Here is a 7197-nt window from a genome sequence, read left to right as displayed (position 1 = left end):
AATTGTAGATGCCTTTGATTTTCAGTCCACGCTGCTCAGTCTTGCCCACCCTTACTTGGTGATTTCTGCCAGAAGAGCATGTTAATAATATATTTTCCATTTAAAAACCTTGAGGTTATGGATAAAAAATCTAGATAGGTGAGTCATACTGAAGACAAAGCATACGTGAGGCAGCAGCTCAGCTGCAGAATTTGGTGTCTGGAACGACCTACCTAGCACTGACTCAGTTCTTGCCAGCTTTTTTGGTACCTTGGGAACAGGACTGGCATGTCTCAAATCTTCCACTCACTAAAGGATTTGATTTGCTTACTTTATGTAGCCTAAAAAGAGCACAGTGATTACATATGTCAGTGTGGTTTTAAATGGCCTATTCATCAAATATGCTCTGCTTGTGTACCTCCAGCCACCACAGTGACTGCTTGCTACCAGCTTGCGTAACTTCTCCACGGCTCCATCCTCCTGTGCCACACATACTTATGATACAAAATGTGTGTCAGCATGCCTGATTAATTTTGATGAAGGGATTTGCACCTTGTTGTGATGGCATGTTTGGTAAGGTTCTGGATGACCTGATGGTGATCTTACAGTGTCATCTGACCAGTACCTTCAAGCTACCCAAACAGTGGCTGAAGTAGTTTTAACTGATCCATTTTAAACTCTAGTCTGGATTAATTCATCAAGGCTCTGTGTGCACCAGCTGATGCAGCCACTCTTCCCCTTTTCTCAGGGTCTGGCTGCCTGTGTTCCCTTGCTGGGTGATGTGGATGGTGCTGGCTGGGCAGGTTGGTCCTGCTGGCCCCACGGCTGCCCTCAGGTCCTGGGGACCAGCTTCCTTCAGGACATACGAAAACTTTTGTGTTTCCCTTCAAAAAGCCCCACCCTCTTCTGGGAGCAGGCATCTCAACAGCTTGTGAACTGCCACAGTCTACAGCCTGGTGTTTATGATAAGTCAGCAATGATTTCGGTTTTGTTTAATATGCCGTTCTGTGGTTTATTCCAGTTCAGTAGTGGCAATATGAGTGGCTGAGACTCCCCCTGGAGCAGTCAGGAGTGGGCAGAGACCTCTCCAGTTGTCCAAAACAGCCCCTTCCAGCACCAGACCTCTTGGTCCTCAGGTGTTGCGTGGTCTGCTGGGATCTGTTGCAGGTGGTGTTCCACACCATTGATGTCAATATCATTAGGCAATTCATGAATAGTTTGTCATAAATGAAGGACAGAAAATTCACTCTACGTGGTCTGAAAAATCTGTCTCAGTTTAGCATAAACATTTGCAGCATTAGGAGGAGGTCGTAGAAAAAACACCGGGCTGACAAAAGCTTCAGAAATGTTACCAACCTTTCATAAAAAGCAGTAGATTGGAACAATTGTGTTCACATCCTTCAAGAAGCTGTCAAATGTTGAATGAAGCTGTTTTGTAACAGACTAACAAGGGCTGCTGTAATGCTCAAGAGTTCTGAGAAATGCGTAATACTATTTTTCAAAACACTGTTTTTGAAAAAGCTATTTTAAAAATGTTATAATTTTTACCTTTTCCTCTTCTGGGAAATGCAAATTCAAGTGAATAGTGGAGGATTTCAGGGTTCCTTTCAGACTATTCCTTCAGCCTGTCTGGGTCCCTCTGGATGTCATCTCTTCACCCCAATTTGGTGTTGCCTGCGAACATGATGACAATGCACTCTTATCACTTCCTCCAGGTCATCGATAAAGAAGTTAAACCTGATAGGTCCCAGTGGTAGCCCACTTTTCACAGGCATTTACCCTTGGTAAAGTTATACCAACTGTTCCCAGTGACCTTCTTCTCCTTAATGTGCCCAGAAATGTGGTCCAAGAGGACTCATGCCATGAGTTTTGCACGTTGATAGTCCTGCAGTTCTCTGGGTGGAACTTCTGGCGTGTTTTTCATGAGTGTAACACTTTTCCTGAAAAAGTTGAGTACATGATCCCTTTCCAGGAGAAAACAGGAAACAAATGAGTTTGTTTAGCTTCTATTTAACAAGACCATAATGCCGTCTCTGGAGTGTCTCGATAATATCTTTGATACACTTTCCTATTTCCTTCCTTACAGAGATCCAATGGTTGGTTCATAGCTCATGGCAAGGTTTTGGTGGATTAAAGCCAAACTGCTTTGCTCTGGCAATTTTGCCCAAGAGGAAAGATATTGTGAAAGGTTGTATAAACTAGTGTAATCTCGTATAACTCCATCGGATTGTGAGCATTTCAACTCTGGCCACTTCTTCATACTGAGAGAAATACAAAGACAGTTTACATGTGTGTCCAGCATGAACTCAGCCTCATTAAGAAGTTGGCCTTGTTGTTCTGATCTGCTGTAAAAACCTTCTCAGGTAAGTCTTTGACCAAAAGACAATCATTAACTTTCCAAAGGCAGTAGGTATGCCAAAAGCAGCTTGCATCCAGCTACAGTAGAAGCTGGACAGTGTGAGGGATGGCTCCTGGCTGCACTGGTCACTGGAAGACCTCCCAGTGCTGGAACATGTCCAGGAACGACTATTCCCAGCATTGGTTTGGCCAGGATTTGCAAGCAACGTCCTGAACAACTCCTGGATATAGTCCAGGGGTTAGTCCAACTCAGGGCTAATTTCTAAAGTCAGTTTGCATGTGTCCACCTTGTTTAGAGGTTTCATAAAGTGTATCTGGACTCTTACATGGCAATTTGCTTCAGTGCAAGAAAATAGTTCTGGGAGTATTTAGTCTAATAATCAGATGTCTAATACCATTATAAAACTAGTCTAACAATCAAATAGCTATGTTCAAATGTCTGAGCCTTTTGAGTTCTCAAGCAAAAAGCCTTTTTACATCAATGCATAAACCTGATATGAGAGTGATTCCTCACCCAATTATGAAAAACAATGTCAGACCCCCCAAAATCTGAATCTCAGAGACTAAAACAGGCAGCAAGGTATATGACTTATTAAAATCAATGGGTCTGCTCAGAGGATAAAATTCTTTCTCTTGGGAATTAAAAGTGCTCAAAGGCTAATTCTGTTAACGGAGGAAATTGCTGAGCTTTTTCTCTTTGAGTTTTAAGAAGTCATGGTAAGCATCCAGCACTACATTATCAGGAAAGAACAAATAGATGCCAAACCAGCCAATCATCCAAACTGGGGAGTCAGTTGATAAGACTCTTTTGGTATCACTCCAGGTCAAGGCTGAGCCTTATATGGAATTAGACTTCAACCAAAGACAGAAGTTTTGTCTGTGCTCTGCTATTACCTGCTCAAATTCTGACCTCCTTACTGGAATACGCCTCTTTCCCAAAGAGAGGAGCCCAGAAATCAAATTATACCAGTAAAATAGAGTTTATTGCTGTGCTGGTCAAGGGTACCTGGAGCCACCCCAGGAGGTGAGGGTATTTGCCTTTAGTCTTCTGTGCTGACCTCATAGTCTCTACTGACTACTGAGCTCTTACAAGCGTTGGTGTTGCCTGCCCATTGCTACACTTCATAGGGGATGCAGAAATTCATTTCTTGCTAAGTGCTGATAAATATTACCTAATTTTCTTCTGTATAGATCTTTCTGCAAAAATATTACCCAATATTCCTTGCTTCTGCAAATGCAGTGATATGAACCCCAAGCATTGCATCTGGAGCCACTATCGCAGTATATGATCAGGGCAGGACTATGCCTGCTCCAGTATCTCCCCACACAGTTAAATCAAATGTTGAAATGTATTCTTTGGGCCTCATTCATAATACAAACAGAACAAATAGTAGGGGTTTTAGCCTCTGTAGAAAGAAAAATCTCCCTGATTCTGGCTTAGCAAAGTAAAAACGTGAGGGAGGCTGTACAAAATAAGAAGGCATTTCTCAAGATGTTGTTGGAGCCCTATCCAAAGAAGGAAAACAGAAAAGCATGTGAATTCTGACAGGATAAATACAAAAGCACAGTAAGTAAGTTAAAAAAGTTTTTTGTGGAACAACCTGCAAAAGGAATAACCAAAATCTAATAATACATCATTTCCCAAAAAAGGGAGGTTTTAAGAAACCACTGAGAAAATAGGTGATTGAGGTACAGTAAAAGATTTGTAAAGGATGTAAGGGGACAACAGAAAGTATCAGTAAGCATTTGGTACTACAGGTGACCTCAAGAATGTTGTCATACTGGGACTTTACTTCAAGAGGAGTACGAGGGAAGATCACACTCAAAATGAAGTGCCAGTCAAAGAGGTTAAAGAAAAAAATCTGCATTGCATTGTTAGACCAGGAGAAAAGTCTAAGTTGCCCTGAGATAAGAGGAGGATCCTCCCATGGATATATAGTTACAAGCAGTTTGAGATAACAGAAACGAAAGATGACTATGAAGAAGTTCAATAACCTGGTAAAAGAAAATGACTGAATGACAAATTGGCAGATGAAATATCAATTTCATGTACAATGTACAAAAATGTAAATTTGCACACATGAAGAAAAATCTTAACATGCTGAAGTCCTGGATTGTGTGGCTGGACATCTTATTCTGATATGGTATGACCTTTATGCCACTGTATATTGCTGTTGGTATACAATACATTTCTGAATATTTTTCTGTCTGATCTAAAAATGCTTGACTTGGGAGGTTCCATCTTCTGAGCATGACAGAACTCCACCTGTCCTCTGGAACAAAGAAGACGCCACCAGCAGGACAGAATCTCTTCTGAAACCATTTATGCTGATAAATCACATCAACAGTTCAGTGTAGGGAACCAGCAAAGCAAGAATGTAAAGAAACCCAGCAATCTAGCATTGGAAAGAGTAACCACTTTTGAGTTATTAGAAGAACTGGGCCAGTGCTATTATGAAGAGAGGAGAATATTCAGGGCTGAAATGACAACAGTTTTCTAAGGTTTACTTAGAGAGATTGGCTGCAATCGTCAGCTAAATCTAACATTCAGCAGCAAAACCTCCCAAGCCTGACCCATTTAGATACTACCGCTCTAAGCAGAGAAAACAGGCAATAGGGCTTTTACAGTACCCTCCCCAACAACGCTAAAGCCAGGCCTCTCCTGCAGAACACAATCTCAAATTTGAAATATGTCACAGTAAACCTTCGGTCTCCCGTACTTCTAGGAAATGGCCTAACAGAGCCTCCATCAAGAACAGTATCTCAGAAGACAGGCCTATTCACATCTCTTTAGAAATTGTTCCCTTATGTTCATCACTTATCTGAAAAGGCTGTTGCTAGTCCTTTCAAAAGTGCTCCATCCATACAAATGAGTTTATGGCAAAGTAAGGCCATGTCAGACACCCATGACAAACTGAAATAGAAATATTTTAATGAAAACTTTGGATGGAGCTTTATAAGTTTTCTAGGAGAGAACCTGTAAGAACAGAGTTTGGGTATATACTTCCCATAGAAAATGAAACAGGAGGAAAAAGTTGGTCCAAATCTAATGTACCCGTCCTCCAAGATGAACCATTGCTATGTGCTCACGGGCCTGATCTTTCTCAAACAGAAATGTAAGTCTGTGTTTGTCTCAAAGTCTCAGCATTAAGGTAGCACTTTCCAGAGAACCCATGTAATTGTTTGTGCAGATATGATATTTATTTGTAAGTCTGAGAACCCTCAGTTCAGAAGAATCTAGGCCTCCTCAGACTGCTTTCTCCAGATGTCTCGTACTGGGAACTGTAAAAGCTATTGGAAATATCCGGAACCTAAAAAGGACAAAAGTTCTCACCAGACCAGTCCCTTTGCCTTCTGATAATGATCTGCATAATTCTTGGTCTACAGTATCGTTGGTTCAGAAGGTGAGAAACATGTTCCTATATCTATATAAAATGAGCATATTATCAAAATGGGTTATATTCCTCTACAATAAGAATACCTAAGCACCCTCTTTTGCTACTGCACCTCAGTTCTTTTTCCTTTGTACAAGAATCATAATTTATGATGCTTTCTGATCTTTTTTACCTCTCTTAAGGTCATTGAGTCCAACCTCCCACTTAAAGCAGAGCTAGCTTCTGTGTCAGATCCAGTTGCTTGTCCAACTGTGTTTTGAATATATCCAAGGATGGATATATTCAAGGATTCAAGGATTTGAATATATCAAGGATGGATACAGCCTCTCTGGACACCCATTCAACCACTCTTACCTGTAAATCATTCTTTTTCCTTATATCAAATTGGCATTTCTCTTGCTGCAACTTGTGACTGTTCTTTCTCATCCTCACACTGTTAAACTTCCAGATGAGTTTGTTCTGTCTTCTCTACATACATTGGAAGACAGCAATAGATCCCCTTAGCTTTCATTCTCCAGGCTGAAAAATTCCAGTTCCTTCAGACCCCCATAATCATCTTGCTGCCCTGCTTCTGAACTTACCCAGTTTGTCAATGTCTTTCTTGGACTAGGAGGCAGAAATCTGGACATGGGACTGCACGTGCAGACTCATGAGTGCTGAGGAGAGGGAATAATCACTGCCCTTGACCTGCTGGTCCACTCCTTCCAGTATAGCCTAGTATGTGGATAGTTTCTATAAGGAAGCATGTCTGATTTGTGTTAGTTTGTTTCCCACCAGGACCTCAGAGCCTTTTCTACAGACCTATCAGTCAGTCATTCCCTAGGATACATAGTTTTTCCCATGTAATTGGCTTTGCATTTGCTTCAGGAGGTTCCTATCAACCCATTTCTTCAGCCTGTCAAAAGCCCTCTGAATAGCAGGGCTCCCTTCCTGTAACGTTAGGCAGTGCCCTCGGTTTGCTGTCACCCACAGTCCTGCTAAGGCTGCCTTTCATCCCACTGACCGTTACTGTTATCACTAAACACTCTGAGTCTCAGCATTGATCCCTGAGGAGTGTCGCTCATGACCAGTCACTGCATTCAACAGCCTGGCCTGTTTTTCTAGTACCTTGTCCTAACCCTGTGGCTCTGAAAACTTAGTGCTCAGCTCGATAGTAAAGACCTCTACTTGAATGAAAGAATACAGGGATTAACTGAGTCATGCACTCAATATTTTAGAATACTGAAGTGGTAGAAAGGCAAGTAAGCAGCAAGAACATAAAGAGCTAGGTACTAACAGAAGTAAATTCTGGGCTGATATCAAGTTTATGGTGGCTGATCTCTTAACTTACAAGTAATGCACTTAGGCTTTAGGATTAGTTAGGGTTTTAGACATACTCCTGTCCTTTGAGATTCCTGTTGATTACAGGCCATCACTCGATGTGTCAGCCTGTTTTCAATCCCATTCTCAATTTTTTAGTTGCCCG

This window comes from Falco biarmicus, chromosome 2 (genome assembly GCF_023638135.1).
Source record: "Falco biarmicus isolate bFalBia1 chromosome 2, bFalBia1.pri, whole genome shotgun sequence".
In the NCBI taxonomy this organism is placed as follows: domain Eukaryota; kingdom Metazoa; phylum Chordata; class Aves; order Falconiformes; family Falconidae; genus Falco; species Falco biarmicus.
This window is presented reverse-complemented; position numbering follows the sequence as displayed.